The sequence below is a fragment of the Hevea brasiliensis genome, chromosome 18 (genome assembly GCF_030052815.1).
Source record: "Hevea brasiliensis isolate MT/VB/25A 57/8 chromosome 18, ASM3005281v1, whole genome shotgun sequence".
Classification (NCBI taxonomy): domain Eukaryota; kingdom Viridiplantae; phylum Streptophyta; class Magnoliopsida; order Malpighiales; family Euphorbiaceae; genus Hevea; species Hevea brasiliensis.
Window position 1 is genome coordinate 47,402,418 of NC_079510.1, and position 12,393 is coordinate 47,414,810.

General features: G+C 37.7%; 1 non-coding gene across 1 annotated transcript; it reads left to right on the plus strand.

Moving 5' to 3' along the window:
- Positions 1 to 12,024: 12,024 nt before the first annotated feature.
- On the plus strand, positions 12,025 to 12,131 carry LOC131176149 (small nucleolar RNA R71). Its single transcript, XR_009146274.1, has one exon. It is a non-coding gene; the product is annotated as a small nucleolar RNA R71 (small nucleolar RNA).
- Positions 12,132 to 12,393: the final 262 nt, after the last annotated feature.

Genomic DNA, 12,393 nt, shown 5'->3' on the forward strand with positions numbered 1-12,393 from the left:
TTAAAGTAATGAATTGATGGGTATTGAGAATGTGAAATCTATATGTGCAAAATTAATATTCTATTCATCAATGTATTAATTAAACTAAAATTGCATCAAATTGAAATAAGCAAGTTCAAATATGGCAAGATTCTAAAATGGCAAGCAATTAAATTCAATTGAAAATTAGCAATAATAAAAAGGCGATTCCGGAGTTCGGGATTTCATATTCGAGCTATTTTGGGATTTTAAATTGGTTATCCAATTTTATGAAACTTATGGGTTTTAAGGAGATTAATTCTTAAATCCTTTGAATTTGCTTTCGAGTGAGACAAAGAGTGCCTTAATCAATCTAATCCTACTTTCGTGGAGTTAGAATTAATTAAGACCCATTAAGTTCTTTAATTAATCTGTGAATCATCTTAATCCTTAGCCTATTTCTAGGTCTAAGTTAATTAAGTCCAATTTCTTGATTATCTATCACAAGGCCTTCTCCTTTCGGTGCTTCAACCATGGATTAAGAACATTACTTAATGGGATCCTACACTAAGCATGTCATTAAGCACACAAGAAATGAATAAAACTCATTAAGACCACAAAATATGGATTACCCAATCAAAATCCACAAAATATCTCAAATATTACAACCCTTACTCCAGAATCAAAGGTAAAACTACTCACTATCCATAATGCTTACAAGATATATTGAGTTTAAATGGAAATAAAGCTTTAATCTAAGCTAAGGAATAAGAAATTAAACACTAGAAATATAGAAAAATGTAAGGAAAGAAAGAAATCTGCAAATCTTGGTTGAAAATGGTGTGGAAGGTGAAAGTGACTCTTCAAATTCTGCCTCTCCTCTCCTTTCCTTTTCTGCTCCTTGTCTCCTCCCCTTTCTAAAATGGGAAATGAGACTATTTATAGCATTTTCTGACATGGAGCCCTAAAACGGTGTGTTCTAGGAGGAATTTTCTGAGGGAATCTTCTGCCAGCTCATTAATCAAACCTTTATGGGACTGCATAAGTGGGTGCATAAGTTATGCGATCCCTTATGCGCTGGGTTCTGGTTCACTTATGCAAAACTGCATGACTTGGTGCATAGGTTATGCACAATTCCGTGAGAGTGCATAAGGGAGGCGTGAATGTGCATAAGCTATGAAGTCTCCTTATGCACATTTCGGCAGGTATTGGAACAGTGATTTTTCTCCTTATGCAGATCTGCATAGCTTATGCGGCAAGTTATGCACAATTTGTTCAATGCATATTTCAGCTTGAAAACTTATTTTTGACATCTTTGGCTGTAGAAGTCACTCCTCAATGGCAAAATTTCTCTTCAGTCCTTCAAAAACACCATTTTTCCTACAAAACAAAGTAAAAATTACAAATTAATCCAAAATTGACAATTATGAAAAAAAACCTACTAAATAACTAATGAAATTAGTTAAAAATAACTAATAATAAAATAAAATGGCTATGAAATTAGACCTAAATGACTATGCAAAATATATGCATCAAATACCCCCAAACTCAAGCTTTTGCTTGTCCTCAAGCAAACTTTAAAATGTGACGCAAAAAATTTTTAGGGGTGCCTTATCCAAAGAGCTATGAAAATCACCTATTAAAGTAACTTAACACACCTTCAGCCATGCCAGCAACCCATATACCCATCCTTCAAAATGCAAAGAATCTAATGCTTATCCAAGCTTTCACCGCTTAGCCATCAAGTCAATTATCATTCAAAATCCCCAAACCAATCAATCAAAAGAGAGAGTCATGCTCAAAAGGAATTCTAGGACAATCAATAGTCAAAGTGTCTCTCTATGGAATGATGGAATTGAATGAATAGTTTTCCAATCCCATAGGCAAATTCCCTACTCCCATCTCCACTAATGTAGCAAGTACTATCAAGAGATCAAATGTCTTTTTAGGGATGTAATGGGGCCATGGGGTTCAAAATGAGGCTAAGAAGAAAGATGGGTAAAAAGGATTCAAAGCATGAGAATATTTTCAATCTTGACAACATAAGGTACACTTCTTATTTTATTATATTTTTTTTCTTTTTCTCTATTTTTTTTGTATATGGAGGAGAGAAATACACAATGAGAATTGTCAAGTGCTAGCATAGTTTACAAAACACATAAAAATGGAGGGACATTTTGATACTTTAGACTTGTATTTTGCATTTTCTTTTGATGCTTGTCCCTAAAATTTGCCACCCCCAAACTCATTTCTTTTAATACTTTGGGTGGATTTCTTTCATTTTGAATGACAATAGTGAAAAGCATATATATACTAGCACTTTTTACAAGGTGACAAGCATTTCTTTTCCCTTTTATTGTATTTTTTTCTCCTTTTTTTTTATATATATATGTACCTAATGTTGTAAATAATTATTCTCATGAAAAGGGTTGGAGTGTTTGGTTCATTGGCTAGGTAACAATAAGGATGTCAAGAAAAAATTAGGGATAAAAAGGCTCAAAGGGGTTTGCAAGGGTAAATTTTAATTGGGAAAAAGGGCCAAAGGTTTAAAATGAGAAGGTTTAAATCAAAGAATGCCTAATCATTTCTCTTTTCAAGTACAAGTTGGTATTTTGCCTTGAAAGGTTTAGAAAATTTGTTCTAGGATTGGTGAGACATCATTTGACTACCTTATATCCAATAATTCCCTCTAAACACTTCCATCTCCAAATGACTAGTTGGGTGGCTTTTTGGCTAAGAAGATATAGGCAAGAGATAGACACTTCAAAACCTTGCACCTCTTAGGAAACTTTCAATCCACAAACCCAACTAAAGGGTGAGTCAAATCACTCTCATTGGCAAATTTTCAAAACTCAAGGGATTTGGGAAAAGATTTTAATGCATGATGTATGATTCCTAAAAATGAGTAATGCATTAACTAAATGGAGGAAATCTATTTGTCTATTTGTGTGCAATGTGTACAATTCTAAATTGTGTAAAATGTGTGTGTAAATGTGTAATGTATATGTATGTAAGGATGTATATGTAAAATATTTACAATATATGTAAATGGAATGGGATGGGATGCTCTATACTCGAAATGTGAAAAATGAAGCAAAAATCAAAATGCACCCCCAAACTCAAAATTAGACATTGTCCTCAATGTCTCAAGCAATGTAATATCAAAACTCAAAGCAAAGGGAATAACCAGGATTAGTGAAAATTAAGAGCAAAAAGAAAGAGTTACACAGTATGGAGCAGAGGAGAATTCAAGATATAAAGGGATGCATAAGAAGTCGCATGAGGTTATGCAAAGTAAAGTGCTGTCCAGAACATGTGCATAAGTAGGGTGCATAAGCCATGCGGTTCTGCATGAGTGGTAATAAGGGCTGCACAGGCTATGCAGGACATTTGCATAAGGGGATTACAGCCTGTGCAGTTCTGCATAAGTGGCATAAAAGGGTTGCACAGGCTATGCAAAATATTTGCATAAGGAAATTCATAGCCTGTGCAGTGTATACAAAAGCTGCTGCATGATGATTAGCAAGGGGAAATGTACAACCAGCAGTAGAAGCATTGAAATGTATACAGAGTATGGGCAAATATGTACAAAAGGGCAATAAGTGCAATGAAAATCAAAGAAAACTAATGTAATAGCTATCCAATAAAACTTCAAGAAAAACAGAATTTACAAACTAATTCAAAACAAACAAACATAATTCAAAACAAACTATAAATGTTTGAACATATTTACGAAGGAAAAGTCCTACAAGTTTGAACAAAAGTAAAACAAAAACTAATCTAGTTCTATTATTTTGCCCTTGTCCAAGGATGTTGCTAAGGGGCTGGTAGCTGCTGGTTGCTGTCGAAATGATGGTGCTGGAGGAGGTGATGGAGGTGGAGGTGGCATTCCCAGAAAGATCATGAGTTGCTTCACCATCTCCTTCAATTCTTTTTTCTTGTCCCTGGTTTCCATGACAAGGTCAAAGAGTTGATCATGACGATCCTTGAGTGTATCAAGACCAGTGTCAAGCTTCCTATCCACAAAGTATATATCATCACTAAGCCTTTCAAGATAGGTGAATAAGGCTTTAGTGTTGAATGCAGGAGGGGCTGTGGATGAGGAAGGTTCAGCTGTAGGAGGTGTGGGTGAAAGCAGCTCTGGGGTCTCTGTGCGAGAGGGTGGGGTAGGTTCAGAGAGTCTTGGACCGATGGGAAAGGTTGGGCTTCTGGTTGTGCAATGGGCTCAGTTTCTGCTGCAGGTTGTGCAATATCAGAATGTGGCAAACTGAACCCTGTTTTAGATAGGTGTGCAGCATCAAAATATAAGGTGTCCACAAGTGCTAGTATTGGGTGCTCTTCAGGGTTAAAACCAAAATGTTTGGCTATGACAGTTATGAGCCCACCCAAGACAATGTCACCTATGGATTTTGTGGCAATATGCAACACATGCTCACAAAAGAAATAACCGGGAGAGACTTTGACCTTGTGGAAAGCACACCATAACATGAATAATTCAGATTTCCCCACAGCACCAGAACTAGTCCCTCTGCCCAAAATAGTGCTAGTAATCAGTCTATGAATGAACCTAAGTGCAGGGTCAAGTATTTGAGAGGTTTTTGATCTGCCAGCAGAAAAAGTCTGAGGTTGGTTTGTGATGATTCTCCAGAATTGTGCAGCATTCCAAATACCCTTATTTGCTACGTCTACCCCAGTATATGGCACTCTAAATAGCCCATCCATTGCAAAATCAAGAATGATATGAAATTGATCCAATGATAACTCTCTATTTTGCCCCAAACATCTAAATTTCATAGTTGGCTTAAAATCTACATCATGTAATTTTAGGTTGGCAGAGAATGAGGAAATAAATTCCAATACTAAGGCTGGGTAAACAATTTCTTGCTTGTGCACAAATTCCATCCAACCCATACTATCAAGGTAAGCAACCACATTGTCAAATAAACCAAGTGACTGGAGAGAGTCCACAGAAATATACCTAGTGGGTTGCACCTTTCTTTCCTTAAGTCTCTTAAAGGCTGCCTTTTGAACTGCATCAGGAAGAGGTCAAGGGAGTTTTGAAACCAATGAGACTGCTGACATTTGCTTTTTGCTGGAAGAGGGTGATTTGGCTTGTGTGGAGGCTGAGGTTTTGGGGTTTTTGGGTGGTGGTTCTGAAAATGGGGTGGGTGGTTCTTTGCGTTTGGATAGAGGAGGGGCAGAGGACATTGGTCGCACAGATTTCGACCTAACTTTCCACTTATAGGTGGTTGTGGGAGGTGGTGGGGGTGTCGCTTGTGGAGGGGAATCGGGATTGGGAGGTATCGTTGACAATGGCGAGACCTTGAGAGGAGAAGCTGGACGGGAATGGGGAGGCGACTCCATTGCCGATGGAGAAGATGGAAGAGGTGAGGGGAAAAGAAAATATGCACGAAGAGATTAGGGTTTAGGCGGCGGAAATAGGTGTGGAGAAGAAGGGAAGGAGGAAAATTTCGGGAGAAATGGAGGGGAGTGGACGGTCGGGAACAGAAAATACGGGAGGCGGAAGAAATGGGTGCCGACGGGAGTTTTGGATTAGGTTGTGTAAGACTGCATAAGTGAAAAGTGAGTGTGCATAACTTATGCACCCTACTTATGTATGTCTCGGCTTGTTTTGGACTTCAAAGAAATAGCTCATGCACAAGTGCATAAGTCATGCACTGTCCTTATGCACTGTTCGGCAAGTTTTGACCTTCAGGGAGAGTGGTCATGCGGAAGTGCATAAGCTATGCACTCTCCTCATGCACCTCTCGGAAGATTTTAGTGTTTGGAAAATGTGGTCATGCAGGTGTGCATAAGCTATGCACTCTGCTTATGCATGTCTCGGCAACTTTTGGAATTTTTGGGGTGGTGGTCATGCAGGTGTGCATAAGCTATGCACTCTGCTTATGCATGTTTCGGTGGGTTCTGATTTTTGTGGAAAGTGGTTATGCAGAAGTGCATAGGTCATGCACTCTGCTTATGCACCCCTCGGCAAGTTTGGAATTTTTGGGTTTCTGGTTATGCAGAAGTGCATAAGTCATGCACTCTGCTTATGCACCCCTCGGCAGGTTTGGAGATTCAGAATTTTTGGTCATGCAGAAGTGCATAAGTTATGCACTCTGCTTATGCAGACTTCGGCAGAGAGAGAAAATGAAGAATTTGAAGTTATGCAAATGTGCATAAGTCATGCACTCTGCTTATGCAGGTTTCGAAAGATATGAATTTGAGAAAATTAGGCTATGCAGAGTTGCATAAGCTATGCACTCTCCTTATGCACTTGCAATAAAGGTGAAAAATGGCAAGAATTGTGGTTATGCAGGATTGCATAAGCTATGCAGTTGCTTATGCACAATTCAATAAGATTAAGATTGCAATGGAACAAGAATTGCAAGTGTGAAAAATACCCTAGAATGAGGAAATATAATTCTATGAAGCATAAACCATGAGAAATTTTCACCAAAAACACATCGATATATACAAAGTTCATCAAAAATGCATCACACAATCATGTAGAAATGGATCCTACATAAAAGACCTTTGAGAACCATGCCATTTTGACTCAAATTCTGCAAATCAACATTTAGCACATTAAAACTCAATAAAATTTGCATAAAGTTGTATCTATTCACAAATGATGAAATGAACTCTCCAAGTTTTGCCAAGAAAATGCAGCATACTTACCTTGAATCCCACAACCCAAATAAGCTCAAAATTGCAAAAATGACTCACTTACCACCATATTAACATTATAAGCACAAATATTAAAAAGTTACACACCCAACCTCACCAAGAACTAAAGTAATCTGCTGCAGACACCCTCTTTGCTGCAGAATGTCATTTTTTTGCTCTGCATAAACCAGGTAGCAACCCAAGGACATAATCCATCTGCTGCAGGCCTTTCCTTGCTGCAGATTTCATTTTTCCTCTACATAAACCAGATAGCAGCTCCTGCACAGGTTATGCAGCAAAAAAAACAATCAGTTTTTGGGGGAGTCTAAAGGACAAAATTTTCAAGTTAAGAATCACTCCCCAGCAGTTCACCAACCTTCCTCCATTGAAATACATCTACAAGGGACAAGATTCATCAATGTCAAAAATTGAATTTGGGGAGATTCAAGATAAAAAAAAAAAGCAATGAAAATGAAAGTAAATCAGCAAAATAAAAATAAAAGGACTTGGGATGCCTCCCAAGAGGGCTAATTTATAGTCCTTAGCTGGACTCTTCATGAATTTCACTGAAAAAGAAGTGAGGGATTGGAGAGCTTGTAACAGCTTGCTCCCTTTATCGGGTCTCCAGTTATGTAATGTTTCAATCTATGCCCATTGACTTTAAAATTCCCAGATTTTTCACTCCAAATTTCAATTGCTCCATAAGGGAAAACCTTAGAAACTCTATATGGACCAGTCCACCTTGATTTAAGTTTTCCAGGGAACAATTTCAATCTTGAGTTGAACAATAAAACTGAATCACCTTCTTTGAATTCCTTTTTCCTAAGATGCTTATCATGCCATACTTTGGTTCTTTCTTTGTAAATACGGGCACTTTCATAAGCATCCATCCTGAGTTCTTCAAGCTCATTAAGTTGCAATAGTCTTTTCTCTCCAGCTTGCTTAAGATTAAAATTCAAGGTCTGAATGGCCCAATATGCTCTATGTTCTAGCTCCACAGGTAAATGACAAGACTTACCATACACCAACCTAAAGGGAGTAGTTCCTATAGGGGTTTTGTAAGCTGTCTTATATGCTTGAGCTCATCTAGTTTGATAGACCAATCTTTCCGAGAATTGTTCACTGTTTTCTCCAAAATATGCTTGAGCTCTCTGTTAGAAATTTCAACTTGTCCTGAAGTTTGAGGGTGGTATGGGGTAGCTATCTTATGCACTACACCATACTTCCTCATTAAGCTCTCAAATTGCTTATTACAAAAATGGGAACCCCCATCACTAATTACAGCCCTAAGGGCTCCAAATTTGCTCAAGACAAATTTCTTCAAGAATTTCACTACCACTCTAGCATCATTAGTTGGAGTTGCAATAGCTTCCACCCACTTTGACACATAGTCGACTCCAACTAGAATGTATTTATTACCAAATGAAGGAGGAAATGGCCCCATAAAATCTATTCCCCAGACATCAAATAATTCTACTTCAAGAATACCATTTACGGGCATTTGATCTCTTTTTGACAAATTTCCACTCCTTTGGCATTTATCACATTCTAACACAAATTTCTTCACATCCTTAAAAAGATTTGGCCAAAAGAAACCAGCTTGCAAAATTTTACTAGCTGTTTTAGAGATTCCAAAATGTCCTCCATAATCAGAAGCATGGCAATGATGCATAATACTCCGTGTCTCCTCATCAGGAATACATCTTCTAATTAAACCATCACAGCATCTCCTAAAGAGTAAAGGATCATCCAATCTATAAAATTTCACCTTATGCAAAAACTTTTTCTTTTGTTGCCATGTCATTCCTAGAGGTAAGACTCCACAAGATAGATAATTCACAAAGTCTGCATACCAAGGTAATTTAGCAACAAGAGAGAAAAGTTGTTCATCCAAGAAAAACTCATCAATAGGGATTTCATCCAATTCTTCATCATCCAATTTTAACCTACTAAGATTATCTGCAACTACATTTTCAGCTCCCTTCTTATCTCTAATCTCCAAATCAAACTCTTGTAGCATCAGAATCCACCTAATGAGCCTAGGTTTAGCCTCCTTTTTACGGAGCAAATACCTAATGGCTGCATGATCTGAAAATATAACCACCTTTGAGTCAATAATGTAAGGTCTGAACTTTTCCAATGCAAAGACAATTGCTAGAAATTCCTTTTTAGTTGTTGCATAATTTGTTTGAGCCTCATCCAGTGTTCTACTAGCATAATAAATAGCATAAGCCTTTGTGTCCTTTCTTTGACCAAGAACAGCCCCAATTGCATAGTTGCTAGCATCACACATAATTTCAAAAGGTAGGCTCCAATCAGGTGGTTGCATGATTGGTGTAGTGATAAGAGCTTGCTTCAACCTGCAAATGGCATCCAAACACTCTTGGTCAAATACAAATGGTGTGTCATGACTTAACAAATTAGACAAAGATTTAGCTATTTTAGAAAAATCCTTAATAAAGCGTCTGTAGAACCCAGCATGTCCTAGAAAACTTCGAATTCCTTTGACATTAGTAGGAGGAGCCATCTTCTCTATCACTTCAACTTTGGCTTTATCAACCTCTATTCCTCTGTTGGACACCAAATGTCCAAGCACTATCCCTTCCTGAACCATGAAATGACACTTCTCCCAATTTAACACAAGGTCAGTATCTGCACATCTCTGCAAAACTTTAGAAAGGTTAGCCAAGCATATATCAAATGAAGATCCATAAACAGAAAAATCGTCCATAAAAACCTCCATTATGTCTTCAATGAAATCTGAGAAGATTGCCATCATGCACCTTTGAAAAGTGGCTGGTGCATTACACAACCCAAATGGCATCCTTCTATAAGCAAAGGTTCCATATGGACAAGTGAAAGTGGTTTTCTCTTGATCATTTGGATGGATAGGGATTTGAAAAAAACCTGAGTATCCATCTAAATAGCAAAAGTAAGAATGCCTAGCCAATCTTTCTAACATCTGATCAATGAAGGGAAGTGGAAAATGATCTTTTCTAGTGGCAACATTTAGTTTTCTGTAATCTATGCACATTCTCCAACTAGTCACTGTTCTAATGGGAATTAATTCATTATTTTCATTTTTGACAACTGTCATTCCACCCTTTTTTGGGACAACATGTACTGGGCTCACCCAAGTACTGTCTGAGATGGGATATATGATCCCTGCATCAAGCAACTTCAAAATTTCCTTTTTAACAACTTCTTTCATATTTGGGTTCAACCTCCTGTGATGTTCAATAGATGGCTTACAATTTTCTTCCAAAATAATTCTATGCATGCAAAAGTGCGAGCTTATTCCCTTAATGTCATCTATGGTATATCCTAAGACTTTCCTAAATTGTCTCAACACTCTTAACAACTTATCAGCCTCTAGTGTACTCAAGTTTGCATTTACAATTACTGGATAAGTGTTATTAGTGCCAAGAAATTCATACTTGAGCTGAGAAGGAAGTTGCTTAAGTTCTACCTTAGGTGCATCTTCTTCCTTGAATGATGATTGCTTAGATTCTACTTTTTCCTTTTTGTGTGAGTTGAAAGACTGGAGCAGAAATGAATGGTGGACTTCCCTCTAGATTTTGAGCATATGCAGCCACATGAGGGTTGTCATAGTCTATGCCTCCTCCATGAACCAAACAATTTTCAAGTGGATCTTCCGGATATCTTTTTCTGAAGTGTTCTTTAACCAGCTCATCAATGATATCAACTCTCAAGCAAGTATCAGTTTCAGAATGAAGCTTCTTCATAGTGTTATTAATATTGAAAACCAATTGCTCTTCACCAACTCTAAGAGTCAATTTTTCTCCTTTCACGTCAATCAAAGCACCAGCTGTAGCCAGGAAAGGCCTTCCCAAGATAATTGGAATATTAGAATCCTCCTCCATGTCCAAGATGACAAAGTCAACAGGTATATAGAACTTTCCAACCTTCAAAGACACATTTTCCAAAATCCCTTCAAGATACTTGATTGATCTATCAGCTAACTGAAGAGAAATATGGGTTGGCTTTAGATCTCCCATATTGAGCTTCTCATAAATTGAGAGGGGCATGAGGCTAACACTAGCCCCTAAATCACATAAGGCTTTTGTAGAACATGATTCCCCAATGTGGCATGGAATTGAAAAACTCCCTGGATCCTTGAGCTTTGGAGAAAGTTTCCTTTGGAGGATAGCACTACATTCTTCTGTCAAAGCTACAGTCTCATGGTCTTCAAGTTTCCTCTTGTTTGAGAGAATTTCTTTCAAGAATTTGGCATAAGAGGGCATTTGTGAAAGAGCATCAACAAACGGCACATTTATGTAAAGCTTCTTCAAAACCTCTAAGAACTTCCCAAATTGCTTATCAAGCTTGGCTTTTTGAAATCTTTGTGGAAAAGGAAGTTGTGGCTTGTAGGGCTTAGGAGGTATATACTTCTCTTCCTTCTCTTCAATTTTCTCTTTACATTTTTCTGCACTCTCTTGTTTTTCACTTTCTTATTTTGCACCCTCATCAGTTTCTTTCTCATTTTCTCTCTTCTCGCTATTTTCACTTTTCTCATTATTTACAACTTTCCCACTTCTTAAAGTAATAGCTTGACACTGCTCTCTTGGGTTTTCTGGTTGACTTGGTAGTTTTCCAAAAGACTTGGTACTTGAGGAAGATGCTTGTTGTGCAATCTGATTTTTCAGCATTCTGTTATGTGTTTGCATCTGTTCCAGCCTTGCTTTCATCTCTTTCATCTCCTCATCATGCTTATTTTGGTTAGCAAGAATCTGTTGTAATAAAGCTTCAGTGGTGGAACTTTGTTCTTGCTGTTTTGGTGGAGGATTCATATTTTTCTGCTGAAAATTAGGCAATGGTTGCCTATTTTGTTGATATGGAATTCCTTGTTGCTGTTGTGGTTGAAAATTCTGATTTGAGACTTGATTTTGCTGATTTCCCCATGAAAAGTTGGGATGATTCCTCCAAGTTGGATTATAAGTTTGAGAATAAGGATTCCCCATTTGCTTGTTTCCATAATTACCAACATATGCTGCTTGCTCTCCATAGTCTACTCCACAGCTGGTAGATCCCTCTGCATAAGCCACTTGTTGTGAACTTCCAGATGATGATGATGAACTAACCAACATACTCAAATCTTCCATCTTCTTAGCAAGGACATTTGTAAGTGCATCGAACTTTGCATTAATCATGTTGAACGGATCAAGATCATACATTCCAGCAACTTGCCTTTTTTGAGTTGGAGCTGGTCCTCTTGGACTACTCCAAAGATGAGTATTCTTTGCAATTTTCTCCAATAGCTCATAAGCTTCATCTTCATGCTTTATAATAAATTCTCCTCCTGTTTGAGCATCAATTATCCCTCTGATTGCAGGAGTAACATTTGTGTAAAAATTCTGGTTTATCATCCATTTCGAAATGGCATGATGTGGGTATTGTCTCTCTAATTCCTTCCATCTCATCCATGACTCATAGAGAGTTTCATCTTCTCTTGGTCTGAAAGCTGTCATTTGATTCCTCAATTCTTGAGTTTTTCCAGGTGGAAAATATTGTGCAAGAAATGCATCGGTGAGTTGCTCCCAATTTGTGATGGAGTTGTGAGGTAAAGAATCAAGCCAATCCAATGCTCTATCTTTCAAAGAGAATGGGAATAACTTCAATTTTGCTGCATCATCAGACACTCCAGGTTGTTTTTGCATGTCACAAATCATAGCAAACTTCTTCAGATGTGTGTGTGGATTTTTAGAAGGATGTCCTCCAAATTGAGAATTCTGAATCATTTGAAGA